The sequence below is a fragment of the Ceratotherium simum genome, chromosome 5, assembly GCF_057802395.1.
Source record: "Ceratotherium simum simum isolate JZ-2026a chromosome 5, ASM5780239v1, whole genome shotgun sequence".
In the NCBI taxonomy this organism is placed as follows: Eukaryota; Metazoa; Chordata; class Mammalia; order Perissodactyla; family Rhinocerotidae; genus Ceratotherium; species Ceratotherium simum.
This window is the reverse complement of record NC_141904.1, coordinates 9180210-9207335: the sequence shown is the minus strand read 5'-3', so window position 1 is coordinate 9207335 and position 27126 is coordinate 9180210. Positions and strand designations below refer to the sequence as shown.

At 37.0% G+C, this 27126-nt stretch overlaps 1 long non-coding RNA gene across 4 annotated transcripts in view; it reads left to right on the top strand.

Annotated features, from left to right (window-relative positions):
• The first annotated feature begins 571 nt into the window (after positions 1–571).
• Positions 572–27126, top strand: part of LOC147916959 (uncharacterized) — a 77544-nt gene continuing 50989 nt past the window's right edge. For 2 of the 4 annotated variants that reach the window (XR_015552145.1, XR_015552147.1), the window contains exons 1-2: positions 572–731; positions 2444–2629. This is a non-coding gene — a long non-coding RNA (uncharacterized LOC147916959). The remainder of the gene's footprint in view (positions 732–2443; positions 2630–27126) is intronic. The other 2 variants (XR_015552148.1, XR_015552146.1) reach the window with 1 other exon arrangement.

Here is a 27126-nt window from a genome sequence, read left to right as displayed (position 1 = left end):
GCACAGTTGGCTGTAAGTTCTAATACCACATTTGTGTTGCAGTATTTCTTTTAAGTGAGTAGGCCCCCAGTGTGGCAGGTTGTTAGGCTCAGGGCCTTAGAATTGCTGTAAACCTCTAGCCTATTAGGTCTCTTGTCAGCTCTCTGAGGATTGCAGCTGGGTGGGGCTGGCCTCAGGCACAGGAGCACCCAATTGTTTCAGGCTTTGGAAGGTGGGGCAAACCTCCTATGTGGATCTTTGAGAAGCACAAGTCTTCTGCAGCTGACAAGCCCTGCCGCCCAGAGGTCCACACACACAGTCAACACAGTCCTGCCCCGTGTGAGCTCCCCGACCTCCCCAAGCGGACCCAGTCTCTCCACGGCGGGAGCCCCACACACTCTGCCACCACCCCACACTCTCCACCTGCTCCTTGTGCACACCCTGCCCTGCTCAAGTCAGCTCAGTTGCCAGGCTGCAGAAAATCCAGTCACCAATCTATGCAGGCCCACATGTTGCCTGAGGGCTTGTTGTTAGGTGGGGCCAGTCTCTAGGGTGGGCTGCCTGCCCTGGCTGAGCTGGATTAAATCGGTGCTCTAGCGGGTGGAGCAGACCCTGGGCTAGCAGGTCTCAGGGAAAACTCCAATGGCGTCTGTGTCAGCAGGCCCACACCAGGCCACAACAGTGGCCGCCGCCAATGTCCCAGTCCCTGGAGAGGTCTCACCCTTCACCGAGATGCACTCAGGGCCTATTAGGTGAGTCTCTTGTCACCAAAGCAGTGTGCACCTTTCTTTCTGGTGATTTTAGGATGCTTTCTGAACGGGTGAGTTTGTGCGCGGGCCCTTTAAGAGCCAGTTTTAGTTTCTTTGTGAACCGGGTTTTCTGGGGGTGCTCCCCAATGCTTTAGTAGCAGGCACAGTCAGATATTATGCCGCTGGTCTCGGTTGTGCTGGGTCCACAAAATGCCCACAGCAGGGGTGCTCCCTGGCTCAGGGCGCCACTCCTCCAGGGAGGCTGCGTACCTGTGAGCTGCTCCCGGCGGCCGTGAAGCTGGCGGCTTGTGAAGGCGGCGTTTTTTCTCTCCAGAAGGGAGTCTCTGCCTCCTCCACCTCAGTTAGGATTGTCCGTTGTTGCAGGAGTTCCTCTTATCCAGTTTTCAGTTCTGTCTCAAGGGTAATTTTTCCACGAGTAGTTGTAAATTGGCTGTGTCCACGGGAGGAGGTGAGTTCAGAGTCTGCCTACGCTGCCATCTTGACTCCACCCCTCTCAGATAATTATTTTTTAAAGTCAGGTTTATTGAGGTATAAGTTACATCCAGTAAAATTCACCCTTTTTTGTGTGTGTGTGAGGAAGATGAGCCCTGAGCTAACATCTGTTGCCAATCCTCCTCTTTTTGCTGAGGAAGACTGGCCCTGGGCTAACCTCCGTGCCCATCTTCCTCCACTTTATATGGGACGCCGCCACAGCATGGCTTGACCAGCGGTGTGTTGGTGTGCGCCCGGGATCCAAACCTGCAAATCCCGGGCTGCCAAAGTGGAGCGCAGGAGTTTAACTGCTATGCCACCAGCCCAGCCCCAATTCATCCTTTTTAATGTAGAGTTTTATGAGTTTTGACAAAGGCGTATCATTATACAACCATCACGACAATCCAGATATGGAATATTTTATTACCCGATAAGTTCTCTCATGCCCCTTTTTAGTCTATCTTCTTCTTCACTCCCCGCCATTGGTAACCACTGATCTGTTTTCTGTCCTTATAGTTTTGTTTTTTCCAGAATAGCATATAAATGAAATTATATGTCATATGAGTGAATAATAAGTACGCAGCCATCTGAGTATGGCTTCTTTCACTTACCATAATAAAGTTGAGATTCATCAATGACGTAGTCTGTATCAGTTGCTCATTCCCTTTATTTCTGAGTAGTAATCTGTCACGTGAATGTACCACAGAGTCTCTACACGTTCACAAGGGCAAGAACATTTAGGTGGCGTCCAGTGTTTTGTGATTTTTGAATAAAACTTCTGAAGACATTACTGTAAAAGTTTTTGTGTGAACCTAAGTTTTCATTTGTCTAGGGCAAATATCTAAGAGTGGGAATTCTGGTCACGTGATGTGAATTTTTATCTTTATAAGAAACTGTCAAACTGTTTTCTTAGATGGTTGTATTATTTAGCATCCCCACAAGCAAAGCATGCAAGCTCTAGTTCCTTTGATATTTGTCAGGCATGGGTATATTATTTTTTTAAGTTTGTACAGACTAAGATCTGCTTAGTGGTATTCCAGTGCTGTTAACTGGCTTTTCCCCAATGAATACTGACGTTGAGCATCTTTTCATGGGCTTATTTTCCATCCATATATCTTTTTGGTGAAGTTACTAATCTTCAAATATTTGGAAAGTCCGCATCTGCACCAGTAAGTGAGGCTATCTCTATTTAATCTCTCTTCCTGTCCCATTGCTCTCTTTAGCACCCAGTGGAGGACCATGAAGAGCCTGTAGAGGGTGCGAACTGCTCTCTCCTCTGCAGCTCCTCGGGGATCTACACTGTAACATAGCCCAGACTTGACCATTTGCAATTTGTTACCACTTTGGTCTGATTTCTTCTCACCTGCTTGTATGGCCCCAGTCCCTCTTCCTGCAGTGCCCTGTCACAGGTAAGCCAGTGCTTGGAGCCAATCCATTTTTGAGGAGCCTCTTGTGCTGGATTTCAAGATACTTGCTTTCCTGTGACCCTTAACTCTCAGATAGCATCAAGGAAATTTATGATTTTGTGTTTTGTTTATTTTTTCTTGTTGTTAGCATGGGAGTGACATTCTTTCAAGCTTTTTATATTCTAGGCAGAAGCCAAACTCTCTGCTTATACATATTTTTTGTTTTTCTAAATTTCTATAAATGAGCATACAATGCCTTAACAATAAGGAAAATAAACAAATAGGATAAATCTTAGAGAACGTTAAATGACATAATATAATAATATATTGAGACTACGACTTCATGTTTAAAGTTAACCTCATTTCTTTTTTTGATATTTCCTATGCGAACAATACAAAAAAAAAAACCCACTTTAATATCCATTCTTCAAATTTCTTTGACATATTAAAAAGAAATGGAGAAATTTAATAACACTATTGCTTTCATTACAAACAAAAAAAACAGCACTGTTCTTTTAGCAAAACATTCTTTATTTTGGCTTTTATTATTTGCTCTCTCTTTTTTTTTTTTTAAATCTGGTTTTAGCGGCTTGAAATTAGCAGTTAGAAATATCTGTCAAATAATTAAAACCAATGGTAAATGTGTCATTGATTTTACACTATTTGAATTAGTAAGGATAAACCTATCTCTAGCTACAAGGTATTAATTGTACAGTGCATAGAAATTATGTAGCGTAGTACTTTACAAAATAGTAGAAATCAGCACAATATCAGATGCTAGCAGTAAGATAGACTATATTGGGTTTTCAATAATAGTTTAATTTTATGGGAATAAAATGCCTGAAAAGGGCAAGAAAAATAATTCTCAATGTAAAAATAAAATTACTTTTTTTTTTTTTTTTAAAGATTTTATTTATTTATTTTTCCCCCAAAGCCCCAGTACATAGTTGTCTGTCATAGCTGCACATCCTTCTAGTTGCTGTATGTGGGACGCGGCCTCAGCATGGCTGGAGGAGTGGTGCCTCGGTGCGCACCCGGGATCCGAACCCGGGCCGCCGGCAGCGGAGCGCACGCACTTAACCGCTAAGCCACGGGGCCGGCCCTAAAATTACTTTTAAAGTGGTTAATTTATCATGGAATTTATAGCTTGTATATTTCAAAAATAAATAAAATAAATACCACTGGAACTAAAAACAACTTTACAATGAATCTATTAATTTATCAGGCAAGGGAGAACTGGTCAGTAAAGAAATTTACTGTGTAGTTTGCTAAGGGGAAAACTAGAGAAATTTTAATTGCTGAAAATAGTGTAGTGTTCATGGTGGTAATACTGGTTAAGAATGGGAAACTAGCGCTCTCAGTAGTATGAGATGAATGCAAACACAGTTGGATGAAATATGTTCCATTATTCATTGGTCAGGATAGGGTCTTCAGTTCATTAGATCCAGTTCACATCTGGTATCCCAGAATCACCAAAGTGTGTGGTCCTTTATTAGCTGCAGCTTTTTCAAGCCAATTGTGAGGAAACTCAATAGTCGTTTCTGATATCTGCTAGGCAAATGCAGCTTAAGTGGAACACTTTCCTTATACATGCATGATTTTATTTTGGTCCACCTTTCCATAACCCTGTCTACAATTATCAGCAAGACAACCACTGTGTATTTACTACAGAAAGAATTAGACTGATTAGGTCTAGAAAGTTTGAAACTGAGAAAATAAGATATTTTAAAAGGAGTACAGACAGCGCACACAAATTAGAAGTAATTAAGAATATAAATTCCATTACTAGAAGACATTGTATATTTTACTTCTGACTACATAAATTCAAGTATCTCTACCAACCGATTATAAAAGGCAACTACATCCAATTCAGACCACAATATGTTGTGTCCGTGGCTCCTCCAGGACTCCGAATAAGGATGGTCTTAAAATTGGCATGCTGATGAAAGGAGGGGCTAGGCTGCATTTATTAATAAGCATTCTGTTCTTGTTTAAAGTGTATGTTTATTTAGCGTGGCTTGTGGGAATGGCAATATGTGTTTTCTGTTGGAATGGAGGTGAATGGTTAAGCATGTTGTAATCTTCAAAAGCCATCCTCTGAATACCACTGATTAAATTTTAACTATGTAGGATTAAACAAAGAACGTACATTCTCTGTGGACATTTTGTTTTCTCTAAACTGTATATTGGATTACTGTTCAAGCATTTCCTTCTGCTACCCAGAAAAAATGTAAAGAGAAGAGAATTGAATGTCTGTATTGTGTGTTTCATGCTGGGGGGAGTAGTCCTGAGTTTGGAGGATGTTAATAAGAATTTTTATACTGATTTATTGACAGGCAGCATATGACAAATACTTGAGAAAATAATCTTGCTAATGTGTTTATTTTCCTTGAGAATAAAAATCTCTTAAAGGAAAGTTTCCTTGCTCTCTACCAGGATCTAATCAGGGTAGTGAATAAGCCTCTGTCCAACACAGCTTTCAGACAAGTGATTGTTTTAATCATACTTATTTCACAATAATGTATTTTTATACTTGTTAACTACTTGGGCTGCAATCACTCAGGTACAGGAAGCCAGTACTAATTAATGTGGTGCTTCATATACTACACTAAGAAGAGTCATTTTTATTCTTTCAAAACCCATGCCCTTTGTGATAAATTTAAAAATCTTTTCATCTGGAATAATAAGCAGCCCTAGTGGAAACGGAGAAGAGTTCGTCATGTACACATCAACACAAATTAAAAAAAAGTTTTACTTTTTATAGTTTATTTTAAAGTAACCATAATTGTTTTTGGCTGTTGTTTTAAAAATGTAAAATTTTAATAAAACATGGAATATGCTGTTTAAACTAATACGCCCTGTTGTGGATGTCTCAGTGCCCTATGTCTCCCAGCCGGGTACTAATCACCAGGCTGGAATAGCTCTAGCCCGTATAGTCAATGATTCATTGAAGTAAAAAACTTCCAATTCATTTTCATTTTATTTTGTATGCTCATAATACCCACGTTAGCTGAATGGAAACTGAAATTTCTGTGAGTAGTTTCTGTCTGTTCTTCCTTTTCTGGGGAATCTAAGCTGTGATACAAGGAAATATATTTACTGATTCACGTGTTTGGTCCTTTATTAACATATATATATTGACTGCATACTATGTATAAGGCACTGTTCTGGGATGTGGGATATAGTCACCTCTATTGTGCTTGTTTTGAAAATATGTATGTGTTTTAATGCAATTGTTATTTTAGGGAAAAATTTGAGCATAATGTCAACATTGTATTTGCTTATGTATGGTTTCCTTAGGGAGAAACACTTCATAAATACAGAAAACTACACCCAGCTGAACCAGATCTCATAGGAACACACAGCACATGCACACACACGCATGTCTGCACACACACACCTCAAACATCTACCTGCTACCTCAGTTCACCACGTGTGTTATGAGCCACACCCAGCCACATCTGGCGTGATAACTTACCATCTGATTCAGATAAACCTTTCTCCACTGCTCCACAATAACACACAGCTGCAGCCCTTCTAAATGTCGCTTCTACAAGCAAGCTTCAGTTATCTTCAAAGTGCCATATTTATTGTAGTGTTTATGTCTTGACCATTTGCCATTTGTAAATCTGTGTTATCATTTTTAAATGTGTCACTGACAAAGTTTTTGAGTTTTGTGCCCTTAACCCCATTTTTCCCACAAACCCCGTGGTTTTTATTGTGCAATTTTGCATAGTGTGGTGATTTTTAGGAACACATATGCTGTGTTAGAGCAGAACTAACTGTCCATCAGTGAGCAAAAAGGAGGAAAAGCTTATACTCTTATAGAGTTTATTTTCTAACAGAAGGAGAAAGAAAATAAACACAATATAACAGTGAATTATATAGGATGTCAAATGCTGAGAAGTGCTTTGAAAGAAAATAACAAGGAAAGGAGATTCAAGAGGTGCTCGAGATGGGCGCTAGGTTAGGTACAAAACTGACTAATGTCTTCTGCACGATAAACTGTAGGCTATGGGGCTTCTTTTTCTACTGGAGAGAAATTATGCACATCTTTACTGGTCAAAGATCTGCAAATCAATATGCAAGTTCACTAAATCTTTATTAATCTATAGTCAATAATCAATAGTAAACATTGAATCAAACAAAGTACATTCCTTTAAATAATCCTTGGGTGAGCCTGTTAAATATTGCTTCCAAATGATATTGAAAGGACATAAAACCCACATTTTGGGGGTTTTTTTTTGCCTTATTTATAAATTTAAGATTTTTTTTTTTTTTTGGTGGGGAAAATTGGCCCGGAACTAACATCTGTGCCCATCTTCCCCTATTTTGTATGTGGGATGCCGCCACAGCATGGCTTGATGTGTGGTGCATCAGTCCACACCTGGGATTCGAACCTGCGAACCCTGGGCCACTGAAGTGGAGCTCGCAAGCTTAACCACTGTGCCACTGGGCCAGCCCCTCCATGGTAATTTTTTTTTTCAGTGAGGAAGATTAACTCTAAGCTAACATCTGTTGCCAATCCTCCTATTTTTGCTGAGGAAGATTGGCCCTGGGCTAACATCCGTGCCCATCTTCCTCTACTTTATATGGGACACCACCACAGCATGGCTCGATAAGCGGTGCATAGGCCCAGGACTGGAATCCGAATCTGCGAACCCTGGGCCACTGAAGTGGAGCGTGCCAACTTAACCTCTACACCACCAGGCCAGCACCTACAAGATAATTTTTTATAAGAGTATAATCCAGGATAATTTTGGAAAGAGCTTTTGAGTCAGAGGAATCCACCAGAGCAAAAGTTCTCAAACAGAAGTTTTTCTAGAGAGTTCTATAATCTACAATAAGCCACTGTGGTTGAAAGGGAGTGAGGGGAAATAAAACTTTGTGGGAACTTGTGGATCATAAAAAGGACTTTGACTTTCCAATTGAATAAAATGGGGAACCATGAAAGAATCTGATTAAAGCAACGACGTTATCTGATATTTAACTTAAACGGATTGCTCTGCCTGCTGTCTTGAGAACGCGTACAGGGGTTTAGGTGGGAACAGGAAGACCACTTAGGTGGCTATTGCAACAACCCATGCTTGGACCTGTGTGGTATCCACAGAGATGGTAAGAAGTCACCAGAATTTAGGTGTGTTTTTGATAGGAGAGAAGCAGTGTTTCCTGAAGAATTACATTTGGAGCGTGAGAGAAAAATATTTGGACTTAAAGCAACTAGAAGATATGAAGTCGTTATGACCTGAGAAGGCTGTGGATGGAGCAGGCTTGGAGGCAAGATCAGAGTTTAGATTTAGACCTGTTAAGTTTGATTTGCATTTTGTTGCAACTTCTTAACCAAAAGTTTGGTGTTTAACTTGGAGTGAAGAAATGGCAGCAGCTCTGCAAAAAAGAATTGTATTTTATTCATTTTATTCCTTAATATGAGATCTTCATAGATGCACAATCTTTACGTTTACTTTAGGCAGTCTTTTTTTTTTTTTAGTGGAGATAGATGTTGCTTATAAACAAAGAGTACTCTAATTACCTACTGTAATAAAATAGTAAAAACAGTTTTGAAGAAAAGGCAGACCAAAAATTTGAAAAGGCAGTCAATATCTTCTTAGAATAAATTTAAATATGAATTATTATTGTCTATCTATAACTTTTCATTTTTATTTGAGTCATAGGCTTTATTCCAATTGTTTAAAATTTAAGATATTCAATTATGGATACACTATGCCACTATAACGCCATATGAAAATACTTTTTAAAATTGTGAAAAATAAACAATGTCAGTTATTATCATTATTGCTATTATTTCCAAATTCAAATGCTAAAATCCTCATTTATTTGATTCTCTTATCTACTAAGATATAATAGTCCAACCTCGAATCAAATTTTTTATTTTCTCAACACTGTAAAATTAACCTAATAGGAAGAAAAAAATAATCATGTGTTTAATATTATACGTGTTTTTCATTTCTCTGTTAAAAAGACACTTTTATATGTTCAGGCATCAAATGAAACAATTAAAAATATTTATTTTTCTGGATATTTTAATATTAAAAATTAAATCCATACATGTGTAATTACTTGTAAACATTCTTTTTTATATCTAATGATCTAGATTCTAGAAGCATACGTCAAATGTTCTCATAATAGAAAATAAACTGTGTTTTATGTAAGAAATATATTTAGCTTTTCCCTGTGTTCTTATTTTAATAGTTCTATTTTAGGTATTTTGGAGGATAAGGGACAGACAATTCTTTAAGCTATAAATGTACCGTATGTCAAGGTATTTTAAGAGCCTTCTGAGATTCAGGGAGAAAGAACTGTCTTTTTGTCAATCATAAAATAACTGAAGAGATAGGGTATTTTTGTTTTGGATTTTTTTTTTAAGAATATGTTCAGGGCCAGCCCCGTGGCTTAGTGGTTAAGTGCGCGTGCTCCGATGCTGGCGGCCTGGGTTTGGATCCCGGGTGTGCACCTACGGGCCGCTTTTCTGGCCATGCTGAGGCCACGTCCCACATACAGCAACTAGAAGGACATACAGCTATGACATACAACTATGTACTGGGGCTTTGGGGGAAAAATAAATGAATAAATAAAATTATAAGAATATGTTCAAATTCTGGCCATGAATGCAAGATTTATTTTTTTCCTGTTTTTGGTCCAAATCTCCCAGAGTTTACTGTTTTATATATACTAATGACTTTGTAATTTAGTTAAATTTTACAAGTATAGTTCTCTTCTGGAATTTTTTGTTGCCATGCTTTCTATTTGTTCTCACTTCCTTTAGTTAGTTATTTATTTTTTAGGAAGATAGTTTTTTTTGTGTGTGTGAGGAAGATCAGCCCTGAGCTAACATCTGCCAATCCTCCTCGTTTTTTTTTGCTGAGGAAGACTGGCCCTGGGCTAACATCCATGCCCATCTTCCTCCATTTTATATGGGATGCGTACCACAGCATGGCCTGACAAGTGATGTGTCGGTGCACACCCGGGATCCGAACCAGCAAGCCCCGGGCCACTGCATTAGAGCGCACACACTTCACTGCTTGCACCACCGGACTGGCCCCTAGGAAGGTAGTTTTAATTGCTCTTTACAATACATGATGCACAATTTGCCAGCTAAATATACTGATTAACAAAATAAAATAAAAGATCCCTGAGTGGCTGTTGAACTATCAATGCTTGCAGAAAAATGTTATGGCTAATTTAGGAAATAGGCCAATTCTTCTGAAATATTCTGTATATTCTACACTTGCCATAATAAAAATTACTGGGAAACAATGCACTACGTTTTTTTAAGGAATGACTTCCTTTAATATTAGCAGAAATTTAATCTTCAGAGTATATTTACAAAACTAAGGTATATTTTAAGAAGTCAAAGTCGCTAAATTATTACAGGCCCTGGCAAATTGCTTCCTTAGTATCTCAAACTTTAAAAAATCATTTTTTTTATTATTATCATGGATGTTTGTGATTTAGGGTATTATACTCTGCCAAACATGAACACTATGTCTTATTTTAATTCTATATAATTAGAAGAGGGAAATGAGATTGAATTTTTTTAATAGCATGTTTTATTTAAAAGGCAATAGGGACTCAATTGCCCTGAGTATCTACTTTACTATTTTAACCTGCTAAATCTGAGCGTATTTTTATTTTACGAAATGATATTCTATCAAACGACCTTGGGATATCTTCAGGGCATGTACATAAAAGAGTAAAGATGCAAAATGTATAGAGAAAAGAGATAAAAGATAAGCATCTTTTGGATTGGCTACATAAGAGGCTCTTATCTATTAATTTTATTATGTTAAATCTGTTAATCAAGCTTGCTATTGTAAAAATACTTGGATTAGTCATGAGAAGACTTAGGTTTAAACTGCTGGTCTGCATTGTGAGGCTCTGTTAACAGAAGGTCTATGTGGTGTAAGGAAATGAACGTTGATTTTGGAGCCATTTGGAGCAGAATTTGAAATCAGTTCTACCATTAGCTGCCCAACTTTCACGAAGCTACATAAACTTTGTGAACTTCAGTACGGAGATAAAGATATGTACCTTAAAGATTTCATAATCGTGAGAAATCTTTCACCTGTGAGAGACAGAGTACTCAATTTAAACTACATTTAATCTAAAAAAAAAGGAAGGAAGGAAGAAAGAAAAGAAAGAAAGGCAGTAAGGAGCAAGAGAGGGAGGAAGGACAGTCTACTTCTTATGGAACTCATAGTCTATACATAGACTTGCCTTTCCAGCATGCTTTGATCCAATAAATGCAAATAATATCAAAATCAAGCTCTGTTTGTCTACACTTTTTGGCTTTCTTTAACTTTATCTTCAAACTGGTTCCCTTGATGGTAGCAAGAACGGAATAGCACCGAGCCTTACACAATTTTGCCACAAGTCCTGAAGAAGAGAGCAAGCTTCACTGTTCCTTAAGTCCTAGTATTGATATTCTCACATTTCTTAGCTCCAATTCCTTTTAATCCTCTCTCTGAACAAATTATTATGTCCAGGAAGTGGGATAAGCTGATTAGATTAAACAACTCCAGACTCATCCCTAGAGTTGGAATTAGGGTCAATCTTTCAAAAACCACATGACTAATAATAGCTGAGGGATGGTTTCTCAAAGGAAATGTTGTATGGTCATCTAATAGAAAGGGAATGGATGCAGAAGAGTCAACCAGACATAACCTCCAAGGGTTTCTTGTGACAATGAAGTGTCTTAACACATACAAGATGCCTAAACCAAATTAGATGCTCAAAAACGTTGGTTTTGTATACCGAGTTTGAGTATCAGTGGCTCTCAGTAATATTTTTATGACAGTGATATATCACTAATATATCTTAATATGTATACCAACATTTGAAAATAAAATGACTAGCTCATTTTAATAAATTTTTTAAAAAGCTATTCCTATGCAATAAATTTATTCTCACTTTCCTGAAATCCACTATACTCTTTTGCATAATAGAGAAAGACAAAAATTTAAAGCTAGGTTTATCTTACTTGTTTTACTCCATAGTGAGCACATTCTGGTATCCTGTTAATTGCTGTCAGGATTATAAGTTAATGATGTGTTTTTCCCCACTTTAAAGACATATAGGTTTTGACTAAATTAGAGCATGATCATGCAAGTGCATAGTAGGCTATTGGCACTATTCCTGCAGGTCTTAGTAACACAGAGGGGGAGACATTCTGGACTTAAAATTATGGTTTCTTTCTGGTTCTGAAAAGATGCTTTGATTTCACTACTGTTATGGTTCTTTTATATATTGCTTTATTAGTCTACATGTATTCCAGTTCTGACTGATAAGTATTTACCATTAAAAAAGTCAATCAAGAGAAATATATATTATTCCATATACTACTTATATGAGGATGATATAGAAACCAAAAGTGATACTGAAAAATGTTTTTCTAAAAGAAAAGATTTTTGATAACTTTAAGGGTAAATTAAAGAAGCTTCTAAAATCCTTTATGTTATAATGAGTATTTAGGCATATCTATTTTAAACTAAATTTAGTGCATTCATGAAAATGCTTAGTAAACTCTTTTTCAGTGTGAGACCTGCAGTGCTGGCCAGCAAATGGGAATAACTAGTCCACGAAGCAGTACCAGAACTCCTGTCACGGTCATTTCAGCTTCTTACTGCACCTCATTGCAAACTGAATAGCCCACATAAAGCTAAACGCTTTGAAATAATCTTCTCAGAACCTTATCAAATAGTTTTATTAAATAATCAATGTAACCTAGAAATTTTATGGAATGTTGGAAATACTTTCACATGGAAATCAATTTTAGTAATTGTTTTAAGAAGAGGAAAATCCTGTTCCAGGCTACCACTGCAGAGATAAAATCTCTAACACCAAGTTTTGTTTGTTGTGGGGACTACAAGATCCATTGTGTTTATGTGAATATGATATGTGAACATGCAATTAATTTTGAAGCAGTGGTACAATGCGCAAGCTAGGAACTCAGGAACTGATATTCATTTGCCTTCCAGAGGACAATATAATATATGAAAAATCAATAGGAGATAAACATTTATCAGGTGGATTTCTTTATTGAGTGGGGATGACTGATTTTTCTTTTATATTTCCCCCCTTGTGCTACATATTTCTTAAACATTCACAAGGCATTGGAAATAGAATGCATTTGAAATAAGGTGTATTTGATGTTCATGGTTTCGTTAATTGATTTCCAGTATTTAGTAGTTTCCTATGGAAGTATTCTTTCCAAACAAAAATGCAGAAAGAAGCAAAATCCATGTACTATATATAAGACATTTATGTTCTTAATATGCTTTGGAATGATAAACATTGAATGATCCAACCCAGTGCATATTCTTGGAATAGTTTTCAATTAAAACAGGTTCCTCTTCTTTACGTAGCCAGTGTGTGTGTGTGTTTTCTTAGCCAAAAGGAACATTTTACAGGACCATTTTTGGAATGCTATGATCAATTTAAATAAATAAGTAACATTTTAGGAATACACTGCAAATATTTGGAAACAAGCTCAGAAGAAGTGAGAAAAGCCTTGTAAAAAAGTAGAGTTTTGCTAGGAGCAAACAAAAATGATGCTGAATTGCTAAATCTACACAACAGAAAAACTCACATATCAGTCATTTCTCAGTATAAATAGTATCCATAGTGACGTACAAAAGGATCTTTGTGCAAAGGTGCTGTGGCGTAGAAGCCAGGGTTAGTGGTCAAAAGCGTGTGTTTTGCACATGTCTAGGCATTGATATAATATATGAATGTAGATGACTGACCACATATTCAGACTTTTTCCTTCTTTATTCCAGACATATTTGTGTTGCCTGAGGTTATTTCTCAATTTTTTCTAAAAAATTGTGTAAAATTCCAGCTTTATCCATAGGAACCCTAAAAAATGAATTTTGTATTTACTAGGTATACCTGTGAGCACTCTAGGGTCTAGAGCACTTGCCAGAGATTTTCTGAGCAACAGAAGTCTTTGTCACTGAAGATTGTGTTCTGCACTCAAGCAATGAAAGACAAAATTGGAATGCTAATCAATTAATAAAAAGTGACATTGATCTTTGTGGACAGGGGCAATAGCCTATTTATTTTGTGTGTTAAGTTCCTAGCACATTATTTGGCATGTAGAAGGCACACATCTAAGGGAGACATGGAAGTGATTTGCGAAAATACTGAATTGTGAAAATAATATTGTATATCACATTTATAAAAAGAAATAGGAAATAATGCCTTTGTTATGGTTGTAGCTTAATTGTTTTTGGTGGCTATTGCATTTGAGTTTTGATGACCAGCACCATCCTGGCAAAGGGCTGAAACTTGGTAAATAGCATCATCTTGTTCTTAAGTAAATTGAATTGCTCTATTTTGGTGTCTTTGACTATCCTTTTGATGTTGCATGGACATGTTCTGAATATTTTTTTTTGTTCAAAATAAATAACATAGAAATTAATGATGTGGGGCTGGCCTGGTGGCATAGTAGTTGGGCTCGTCTGCTCTGCTTCTGCAGCCCAGGGTTTGCGGGTTCGGAACCTGGGCATGGACCTACACACTACTCGTCAAGCCGTGCTGTGGTGCCGTCCCATATACAAAAAGTAGAGGAAGATGGGCACAGATGTAAGCTCAGGGACCATCTTCTTCAGGCAAAAAGAGGAAGATTGGCAACAGATGTTAGCTCAGGGCCAATATTCCTCACCAAAAAAAAAAATTAATGTTGCATGAATGAAATCTTGTCATTGCTGCTTATGTTCTCCCTCTCTGTCTCTCACTCGCTCTCGCTCTCACACTCTTGCTCACTGGTCTATGGATTTACACTAGTAATAAAATTTCGGTTCTTAGAATACTAACCTCAGAAGACATTTTAGAGATACTCTGCAAAACCCAGAAGGGAAAATTAAGGTTTTGGTATATCACTGTAGTCTGCATCCCTGCCAGTGCATCATTCTCTCTCTTTAGTGGGACTCACTGCCTCCATCTTACCACCTGCCCTAGACTCTAGACCATAGGTGAACTCATACTACTCTGATGAAATGTGCAGATGATTAAGCATTGGATGGAGCAGTGCCCATACATCTGATCTTATGTCCAAGGTATTAGAATTTGGCTCCTGCCTCCCTCAATTTTAATTCTGGTACCTGACTTCTGCCTTGTTTTCCAGAGTCTTCAACCAGATTTTACAGCCTCACTAGTCCCTATCATCTCTTCAGTGTTCCAACTTTGTCCACATCAATAGCTTGAGGTGTACTCTGTTCCTCACTAGATCTCACAAGTTTTTGTGAAATCTTCTGAGGTCCTGGGGAAGCTGGGCTGTCAGTCCCAACCATATGTCCCATCATCCTTTCAAAGCCATATAACTCACAGTTCAGCACCCTAATCCTGTGCTGCTGGCTCATGACTTTTCCCAATGCACACAACTCCCTGGGAGGTTGAGTCTGGTCTTGTTACTCCAAAGCTTCTACACCTTAATATCACATGGAAGCCTTGTTAAAACACAGATTTCTGGGCCTTATGCCCAGAAGTTCTGATTCAGTAGGTCTGGTCAAGGCCCAAGAATTTTCCTTTCTAACAAGTTACAAGATGATGCTGACACTACTCATCCACTTTGAGAACCACTGCTTTATTCTAACTACGTGGCTTGTTGGCAAGTGGCTCTGTCAGATCAACACTGATTTTTCATTTCTTCCTAGATCTCTGATAAATAAAAATATCTCTTTGTTACTCTAATAACAATATCCAGCATTTATTGAGTTCTTACTATGTACCAAGTATCTTAGGGACTTCATATGATTTATTTTAATCCATAAAAAATCTAAAAGATTATCCTTACTTTAAAGAATATGAGTTACAGAGATGTCCAGAAACTTTGCCATGGTCACATAGGTTGTAAGTGGGAGACTTGAGATTCAAAATCAGGCTGTCTGATTCAAACCCTTATGTACTAGAAAAGTTTATCTTTATGTACATATAAATGCCGTTAGAAATTTTCTTTAAACAAAAGGTTGTAACATAAATCAGATTTTTATCATTAAAAATGGTGGTTATAATAAATTATATACTAGTTACACTGCAAAAGAGAGTTCCTGAGGAGAGTAATGAATTCATATGCCTGCTGAACAAGATAAAAAAACTTAAAATCAACATCACAAAGGCAGAATATCTGGAAAACTGTCTCTCCATCACAAGCACTTAAGAAATAACTTGATCAATATGTATCATACCAGTAGGAAATTATGTATTTATAGACTATAGTGCATAGTATATAGAGAATATGCTCAAATAGGAGATTATTCAGAGGTGAGTGTCTCCTGGTATCTTCAGATGAATATACTCATGTCCCCAAACAGTTACAATCCTAGAATAGAGTTAGATTTGTCTGCAAGAACAGTTCTTTTGTCTAAGTCAAAGTTGAACAAAAAATTGTGTTGTTCCAGGTTTCCTACCTGTGTGTTGACTACTTTGCATTTGCCTAATATAGTATAGCATAGGAAGTTATACATTCTTACAGCTTTAGAATGTGTTTCCCTGTAATTCAAAAGAAGTGTATTGCTTCCAAGATGCTTAAGACTAGTGTCAGGAATGTTCACTTAACGGTATTTGTGTCATTTAGAGACCTCTCTCTTCTACTCTAGTGAAGGCAAGAAAGGACTGAGGAGTACAGAATAAACCAGAGAGATACCTGTTGACTTCTTATGGTTAGTCCAAAATGTGCTTTGAACAACTTGAAAGATAAAGTAACTTTATCTGTGGCCCATTTTGTGTTTGTTTAACTTCCTTGACCATTACACAATTACTGAGTACACAAAATATAACTGATATTTCCATTAGACACTTTCTTTGCCAGCCTTAATTCTGTTTTATTGCTACAGATATACAATTCAAGAAGGATCAATACACGTTTAAATTGTGATCGTACTAATGTTAGTTGAATGTTTCTTAGGAGTCTTTAGTTGAATAACATTTAGCTACAATATGCTAGAATACTCTTCTGGGTAAATATCAAATTTAATTGAATACAACTCGTTGGATCAGCTGCTGGTTCTAAATAACTCAGGAGCTGGGTAATTAAGGCCGTTGTTTTTGTTAAGATTAAGCACACTTCACAACTTTTTTCAGTTGAGATCTCAAGACAGTCTGGACTCATCCGAGTAGTCATGTACAAGGGAAGTGGACTTAGAGGAACTTATTGTTCATTCAGAGAAAATCATGAACTATTCAAGCTCAAGTTGAAAATAGACAGAAATTTGACTTCATTAAGACTGTCTAGGAAGTTAGAAGTTCAGATAAAAAGGGAACTTGAATAAAAATTTCAAGAGTAGATTTTGTTACTATGAGTCACTATATACCAAATAATTTATATGTATGTACTCTGTTCTCTTCCCAAACAAATCGTGCTGGCTCTATTACATACCAACTACTTATCTTCAAATTATACCCCATATGTGACATAAAAATGACAGCTATAAGACATTATCGTTACAAACAATCTATGGGAACCAAACAGACTATAGAGACCCACTTTAATGCAATAAGCCTACCTTTATTTAGGGAATAATATTTAATTTGTAATACCAAATTGTAAACTTGGACTCCAATTCAAATTTAAAATAAACAGAAGAGAGCATTTTATATGGAATTATGAAGAATTCATGCAGTTGGGAAATATCCAAGGGAAGCCTCAGATGCCTTGTTTTAAAGATGATGTCATGAAAACACTTGTCCTGAAGCTCCAGTTTACATTAAAATTGCTCCCTAATTACTAGGTGACAGAGCTGGAGATGGTCTATTGAAAATATTATCCCACCTTTGCAGGTTAAAAAGAACTTTCAAGTAATCGTCACTTCACAAGTAAAGCTGGAAGCCTTAGAATAATCGCAGAAATTTCTAAGAAAGGCTGAAAAGCTGCCTTCTAAATTAACTTGTCATAAATCTTCATAACGGAAACAAAGCCTCTTACCTTAAGAAATCATTTCAGAAGATAGAAGATTTGGTTTATGCTAAGTGCTATAAAGCCGGTATGGGGAACAGAAGAGAAAGCTATACACTTTTGGCTGTACCAGTTTACGAAATAATGTTTAATCTCTTTATTATCTGTCTATCTATCTATCTATCTATCTATCTATCTATCTATCTATCTATCTATCTATCTATCTATTATCTATCTTTATTAGTTTCCTGTGGCTGCTGTAACAAATTACCACAATTTGGAGATTTAAAATGAGAGAAATATATTCTCTCACACTTATGTAGGCCAGAAGTCTGAATTCAAGTTGTCAGTAGGGCCATACTCCCTCTGAAGGCTCTAGGGGGAATCCGTTCCTTGACTCTTCCAGCTTTGGTAGCTGTTGGCATTCCTTGACATTCATCGACTTGTAGCCGTATCTCTCCAATCTCTACCTCTGTTTTACATCACCTTCCCCTCTGTGTCTGTCTTCTCTGTGTATCTTACAAAGATACTTGTCATTGGATTTAGGGCCCACCTAAATAATCCAGGATGACCTCCTCATCTCAAGATCCTTAAATTCATCACATCTGCAAAGATCCTGCTTTCCAATTAAGGACACATTCACAAGTTCTGGGAATTAGGACATGGACATTATCTATCTATCTATCTATCTATCTATCTATCTATCTATCTATCTATCTGTCTATCTATCTAATCTATCGTTCATTCATTATTTTTGTGTTGGGCACATGCCATTCTGAGGCAACTAGAAAGTGAAGGCCCACGAACTCTTATCTGAAATACCTGGGCTTAGAATTGCTTTGGAATCCAGAATAACTGAAAAGAATAAGGTGCAAATACTCTTTATTATATAACACTCTCAGCATGGTCTGGGGATGCATCCAGCAATTAGACACGTTTACTTACTGTAGCAAAATTTGTGAACATTGACACTGTTATATAGCTTCACGTCAGTTCAGGTCAGATACTAATTGAGTTCAGGTCAAGTTTCCCCACCAAAGGAGTTGCCAAAAAATAACAAAACAAAACAAAAAAATTATAGTGTCAGAGATTTTTGGGTTTCAGAAATGTGACTATGGGATAGTGGACTTATACCTAGACTAGGTCCAAATTAATGTAAAAGAAACATTATAGTTCTCCTCATGGACTCTCTAAACTTCCTATTTTGAAGTTCCTGAAGATACATAAAATAATGATGATATATTTTTAAAATGAAATTATATAAAATCTGCCAAAAGTACTGTTGCAAAGTAAGGTTATAAGTTCAATACTGTTGGTATAACTCTACTTTAACAAACCAAGTCTAAAAAGTGTAATGTCTCATGAACAACCAAAGTTAATTTTTACTTTTGTAGAGCCCAAAACAGAAGTTCCTGATTGGCAGGCTCCCCTTCCTCCAGCAATGGGTGTCTCTGACTCCCTCCATCTTGTGGCTCTGCCACGTTCAACACAATGCTTTCAAAGTGAGGAGCTGTGCTCCTTTGCAACAATGCAGCGGAAAGAAAAAGATGGAAAATGCACTTCCTCTTCTTAATCACCTTGGCCAGAAAGATATATATATATATATCTCACTTCACCTCATATTCTCTTGGCAAGACCTGGTCATGTGGCCACACCCAGATGCCAAGGAGGCTGGCACATGTAGTTGCAGACGACTCAGCCCCTTGCCAGTCACAATGCTGTGATTAAGGTGGGGGACCATGAATTTTGTTGGACAGTTTGCTGTCTCTGTCACATTTGCATTCTAGAAATGAGATGCAATTAATAAATGCAACATCAGTGATGCTTATTCATACACTGCACCCCTAATGAGGACACTATGGTTGACTGTAAAATGCAAAAAGCTCCATCACTCTCTGTAATCCTGGCTTATAGCAGCTGCTCTAAACAAGAAAAAAACACACCATCACTTTCATACCTGCCATTCATCACATCCTTCCTTTCTATGTCTAGTCAGGAATTACAGGGCCCAGAATAAGACCCATATCACAAGACTAAGATTAGATGAAGACGGAAAGAGTTCCACTGCAGTACATTACATTGATATTAAGAAAGAAAGACCAAAAAAAAAAAAAAAAAGGTTTATAATAGTTACAATATTTCTGAATGAAAATTTAGGTCTTTTTATTATAAGCTAATTTGGCTCTTACAGATGGTGGGAAATAGACTCTATTTGAAAATAGGAAAGCAGATAGGTACCTGGATTTTTCCTTTCTAGGCCAAAGTCCCAGAAAGGGGAGAGGGCTTAATATTTAGATAAATTTAGTGGGGGACTTCTGCTCAGGTTCATGTTTTGGACACTGGGGGATAAAAACCACACATGATCACACCACTCTAACACTAATTTTAATATATTACTTACCAGCTTTTGTCTATATGTATGTATTTTATGTGATTTTAGTCATAATATTAAAGTTTTTATCAACAATTTTCCAAGATTATCTGAAACCAGTGGGCTGAATCTTGTAAGATTATAAACTGCATGTTAAATATAAATTGAACAAATAATTATCTACTTAGTCTCTAAAAGACAGAAACAAATTCAGACTTATATTGTTTATTAGATGCAGAGGTTTAAATGCACTTGATGGGAGATGCAGACCAACTGTCTGCTCTAGAAAGAAACTCCTTTTCAGCATCTTGGGCCAACCATCATTCAGCTTCTACTTAACATTAACAGTAATTGTGAAATCACTGCCAGTTTTATTTATTGATTTGCTAGTGATAACAAGAAAAATGGTCAATAACGATACGATGTTGGAATGACATCATATGGAATGACATCAAAAACGACAAAAACTAAATAGAAAGTCATAGATCATGACTCTGAAGATTTCATTTAAATCCCCTAAAGATCCATTAATTTACAGCTCTTGGCAAAGTTGTTCAGTCAGTTGCTAACTAGTCATGTCTCGTTTTGTGTAATGAAAACTCTGAATCATTTCATCAAGTTTATTGATTAAGTCAAGACACAAGATACCTTTAGCAGTTAGGAACCATTCAGGAAAATAGGAACCATATCAGTTATTTGGACAGAGAGTATTTAGTGAAAGCCTTTGGTTAAAGAAATATTGGAAAGTTAAAAGGACAAAAATGGAAAAATAGGGCTGGCCGTGGCTTAGCGGTTGAGTGCGCGCTTCGCTACTGGCGGCCGGGGGTTGGGTCTGGGGCGCGCACTGATGCCCCGCTTCTCCCACCATGCTGAGGCTGCGTCCCGCATACAGCAGCTAGAAGGATGTGCAGCTATGACATACAACTATCTACTGGGGCTTTGGGGAAGAAAAAAAAGGAGGAGGATTGGCAATAGATGTTAGCTCAGAGCCGGTCTTCCTCAGCAAAAAAAAAAAAGAGGAGGGTTAGCACGGATGTTAGCTCAGGGCTGATCTCCCTCACACAAAAAAAAGGAAAAATAACACACAGAGTAACTACCGAAGGTACTGGTGCTTGAGCTGTGAGACACACAGGAAAGCAGTTCGGCTAATTTAACTCTGGAAGCTTAGAGAGTGGGTGCAGAGACTGAGGAGGGGTTGCTGTGCTGGTCCCTTTGAGGAGATACATGAAAACGGGATCAGAGATTGGAAACTGCAATTGTCTCTGCTGCTGCAGGAGAGATGCTGACAGGAATAGTGATGAAATCCGAAAGAGTACATTCCTTCTCCCTCCTCTCATGACCCATATTGTCAGAAACTCAGAGGATGCCAGCTCAGGAAAGAGAAATGTAGTTTGCTTAATAACCAGCTCATTATCTAAGTAATATGATTTGGGAGGTTATAGCTGGGAAGAGATAAATAATAAAATTAAATATCTCTACAATTCTGCTTGATCAGAAAACCTTTCAGTCTTGAAAACAAAATGAGATAAAATTTACATAACAAATTTAGTGAAATTTATTCTTGATCACAACATGCTCCCTCAGTTCTATCAAACCATTAACTTACTCTAGAGACATTGATGCCCTATCTATTTAATAACCTATTAGATTATGTCAAGTGTTTATTTCCAGCATACTTACAGAAATTTAAGTTCTAATTTTAACATCTGTCATTTTAAAAAGCAATAACATTTATCTGTCATTGCTTTCCCATTGCCTCATCTCTTACTCAGTCACCCTTCCTTGATTCTAAATCAATATTCATTCAGCTTGACTCCCAAGAATTTGTTTTTCACTTTTGTGAAGTTATAGTGAATGATTTTATCCTGCCCTCTAGATATATTTTATTTATCTAAATCCATCAGAGACCACTATAACTTTGTGTTTTTTATACTTCTTTCAAAATATCTCCACATACACTTGATGTTGTGTTTACTAGTTTGAACATCTGTTTGAAGATTTCTCCCCCAAGCCAGAAATAATCTCTTCTGTCTCTGAAATCCCTTAAAATTTTATCTGTACCTCTATCATAGTGTAAACATTTTCCAATCAACCTAAAGTTATCTATGTATATATGTTTTTCTCTCCTACTCTACTTTTAAATGTTGGGTCTTTTTGCAAGCATTACTACGTGTCAAATAATTTGTTAGGTACAAAGAATGCAAATTTGAATAAAACAAAGACTTGCTCTTATGGAATTCAAGATAAGCCAAGAGTGATATGTAAATAAGTAATTAAAACAGTGTGAGATGAGTGCAGTAATAGTAATATATGCAACCTACAGAGATAACAAAAGGAAATGGTGAGTCATTTTGCTGCAAATGGATTGAAAGAAATTCCAATTTCCATCTTGAGTTGACATTTGAATTGGTGTGAAAGCAATCGGTGGGGTTGGAGAGTCAAAGGGTGACATTTCATATAGACAGCATGAGTGAAAATACAGAGACATGAAAATACAGAGACATGAATGCTCAGGCATTTTAGAGGAATTGCAAGGAGTTCAGTATAACTTGAGATGAAATGTGAGGGAGCACTCAGCAGGAGAACGTGGGCAGTGTCCAGATCATGGAGGTACTTGAATGCAATGAAAAGAGTGTTGTAATCCATTCAGTAGGAAGTTCATAATTAATAAATATTATAAGTAGAGGACTCTCACAATCAATTTTACTTAAGAGAGGTCACTTCATGTCTGGTGGACTGGACCAAGGATGAACAGAAGACAGAAAGACTTTAGAATATAGGGTGAAGGCAATAGCCTAATCACTCTTGTCCAGGACATTGAATTTTGAGGAAGAGGCACAGAGAAACCCAGAGCAGCTGGTAAATAAATCCAGCAGTGGAAGCAACCATGCCTATTGGCAGCAATTTCAAAGCTGCCTAGTGTCAATGGTATAGGACATCCTGGCTGATCTATTTCTTGCAATACCCATGGGTGCAATTCCTGCTCTAATCCTAACCTGCTTTATTCTAGTTCTCCAATATTTCCTTCTGTTTTGTGAATTAAGTGACCTACTTTCAATAAATTTCTTTTCTCTTTAACTTAGCCAGAATTATTTTCTATAAAATCCCAGTTGGCTTTGTACAGATCTGAAGCTGAGCTACAAGTTGCATTACAAAATCTAAGAGAATATCTTTAAAAACATAAAAGGTGATATCAGTTTCAAAATATTCTTACTTTGAAAGTCTAAACATGAATGCAATATCAAGATATTTTAAGAATACCTTATTGAAAGTAACAGTGGAAAAAAATACAGATTTGACATGATAATTGCATTTCAAGACTAGAATTACTGATTAAAGGAAATGCAGTTTTTCTTAGCCCATATGAACTCTAATAGAGTGCTAGAATAACAGGTTTTATAACTGCAATGTGCTCATTCTTATTGACTCCTTAATTTTCAGGAAAATGGAAAGAAGAAAAATGAAATATGCATTACATTAGCATGGAGAACGATGCTTTGAATTTTATAAATTCCTGCTATTCATTCCCATATGTTTTTATGCTGTTATTTTGCTTTATGTAGTAACTAGTTATTATATTCTAATTAACACTGATGAATATTACTACTAATTTGGTTGGAACATTCAAAATTATTATATTTGGTAAGAGAAGTTTATTTTAGGGGGTGTCAGTGTCATTCATTTTTAAAAAGGTATAATTTATGTATAGCGAAAGTCTCCCTTTGTAGTATACACTCCATTGTCTTCTGTCAATCTATTGTCTTCTGGCTTGCATAGCTTCTGCTGAGGCATCTTCTGTCTGTAATTCTTAACTTTGTTCCTCCTTATGTTCTATGTCTTTTTTCTATTTGTCCTCAAAAATTTTGTTTTAATATGTGGTTTTTATCAGCTTGGACATTGTGTGTCTAGGGGTTTATGTGTGTGTGCTTTTTGTGTTTTGTATTTATCCTGTTTGATTTTCTCTAAACTTCTTGGATCTTTGATTTGTTCTCCTACATTGACTTTAGAAAATTCTCAACCATTATGTCTTTAAAATTTTTCCTCTGCCATTCTCTTTCTCTTCTTTTCTTGCATTTCAAATATATATATTTATATATATAATTGTTTGATATTTTCCCACAGCTCCTGAATGCACTGTTTTTTGTTTTGTTTAAAGTTTTTTCTGTTTCCTTTAGATTGGATAATTTCTATTGTTTTACCTTTAAGAGCACTGACTCTTTCTTTGGTTTTATCAAATCTACCTATGCGATCATTGATAGCATTCTTTATTACCATGTTTTTGATTTCTAGCATTTTAATCTGATTCTTTCTTTGAGTTTCTATCTCTCAGCTGAAATTCCCCATCTGTTTATGCATAGTGTTGACCTTTTCCCCTTATACTTTAACATATTAGTTATAATTATTTTAAATTCTCTATTTGATAGCTATAATCACGAATTATATCTGAACCTCATTCTATTGATTATTTTATCTCTTAGTGATTCTTTTTGTATCTCATAATTTTTGGTTAAAACCTAGACATGTTATGTAGTATGGTAGAGACTGAGGTCTATATTATTTATACCTGAAAATGGGCACATCTCTTCTTTTGCTTGGCTTCAATGTGAGGGGTTGAGTCAGTCTCGTTAGGAATTGACCTGGCTTTAGGTTTTGTCATTGCTGTGTTTAATTTCCCTTAGACCACATATTTGAAGTTCCTCAAATAGCATTAGTGTGTGAGCTGGTTTGCTGGAGAGTTTTTCCTCAATATCTGCTTCACTCTCAGTTTTAGGTCTTGTCTTTGTGCCTGCACCTCAGAGAGGTTGGCGTTCCACACTCCTGTTTGGCACCAGGAATAAACTGGTGGCACTTGTTTCTCAACACTTGCTGTGCTGGGGTGGGGCAGAGGGCTGGGAAGGGGTGTTATCTCTTGTTCTTGTTCTGCTCCATCTTAGGAAGGTGCCGTGTTGCTGGGTCTCACAGGAGGGACCCTCTCAGAGATCTTGTCACCCTCTCATGCTAAGGAGTCTATAATAGTCCCAGGATATTTTCTTGGAAATCCCACAGAGAAAACTTCTTTTTCTCTTTCCTTCCCATAAGAGCAATTCACACTATGCCCTGAGGGTGATAGAGTTTTCCGCCCTCTGTCCAGAGGCTTAAGGCTTTTGTTCAGTAGGAGAAATAAGGGAGAAACATCCAGATGAGGTTTTTGTGCCTTTTCCACAGTGGCTGTTGTCCTCTGCCCCAACCCTGCGTGACCAGGAAGTTTTCTCTAGTCTTTCTTTTCCCACAGTCCTTGTATGAGCAGTTAGTGAGGTTTGGGAGAAGAACCTATAAGGGGCTGCCGACTCCCTTGTATTTGCAATTCTTAATTGTTTTACATTTTCAAGCTAGCCCGCATGTGGCCATTAACAATTTGCTAAAAATCTTAGCTAAATTATTCTTACCAGTTTGCATGGCATCATCAAGTGTCTTCCCCAGACAAGTGAGGACTCAAGTTCCTGTCTCCTTGTCTTTCCTTTGGTTTCTAATTAGTGATTGCCCTGTGACCTCAGCTCTCTGACTGCTTTAAGTTTTATTGTGAAAAGAGAAAAAGGAAAGCTTGAGAAAAGGCAGAAATGATGGAATGGTCTGGGAAGAGGATTATACTGAGGGTTCAGTAACCAAGATGGAAGGGTAGATTGTAGGAAGCAACTAAAACTCCCTGCCTCTGTGGCTTCCTCAAGTAAAAGAAGCAAATATATGACTGGTAAATCATTGTAAAAGGAAGATCAAGATTTAGAAAAAATATTTAAAACTCCCTAATCCATTCCTATAGTCCAATTAAGACCACTCATTACCAGGGACTTAAAAAAAGGAAAGACAAGAGGGAGGGCATTTTAGGTGACAAAAGCAATATGATAAAATTATGGAAGAGATTCATATGGTGAAAGTGAGCATGACATTGATGTGGGAAGGTAAAGATGAGGTTTGATATTCCATTCTCCACTTTTTTCTCACTTGTAATCCCGGAGGCGGGGATGTCCTCAGGGTCACTCAGGATGGAAGTGGTTGATGATGAATGATGTGATAATTGTTGGTACTGGACCTTGGTTGGCTGTACTGTGTCCCTACAAAAGTCCTGGGGCACCATCTCCACCCAATAATCAGCCCTCAGTTGTCCTACAGCATTCCCCTTCCTTCCACACTATGCTTCTATGGACAAGAAAGCTTTTCTCCTGTGATTATTCCATCAGAAACAACAGCTTACAGAGCAGTGTTCTGTGTTAATTTCCAAGTGGTATTTTGTTTGGTTGTTAGAAGGAGATAGAGACAAGATTTAATTAATCCAGTAAGTGCCCATTAAAACACAATAAGTGGGGTCCACAAATTCAATCAGGTAAAATTGGAATTACACTATTGAGAAAATTAATAACAAATAACATTTTTTAGTCATTTTTGATTGTCACAAAAGGTAAGAATATTATACTGCACACAGGTAAATGAACTCTGAACCAAGAAGTCCTAAATGACCACGAGGCATTCACCTCCTAACAGATTCCCTCCCCACAATAAGGGAGAAACTTTAACCTGTTTATCTTCTCTTGAGAATGTTGATTAGACAGAGGACTGGAGCCAACTGCCAATCATTATGTGACATTTTGCATTCTCCTAGCATCTTAGTGTAAGCATCAAATTAATTTGGCAGCCAAACCTTGGTCATCAGTATAAAACTGTCACCAATCTATTTCCTTAGAACAATATTCTAAAGTGGAACAAACTCTAGGCTTCCCTTTCTATTTTTCTGAGGAAAAGTAATAACAATATGCCATTGGAAACCCCTCAAACATTGCTGAACAAGTGGACTGATAAAGTAAAAGCTACAAATATCAGTAAAAGAAAGTAAAGAGTTTTTTGTGCTGATAATATTGGATTTGTAATTTGAGCACACTGATATTTTCTCTTAAATAAAAGTACTTAAAGACCCTCATCAGTTATGCCTACAGTGTTAGAACCAATTTTAATTGTCCTACAGGATTTAAAAATACAGAAACTATATTTTTGTATAGAATATGAAGTACATGTCTGAAAACCTGTTCAATGATAAGACAGACTATTTTAAAATCAAGACTATCTTGAAAAGTACAAGATGTATGTTTCACAGATATTTATACAGCTCAGAGGAAGAACCAAGTATGCTTTGGTGGATAATATTCTATGCGAGAAGAATTAAGACAAAGCAGAGATCCAGGTGAACTC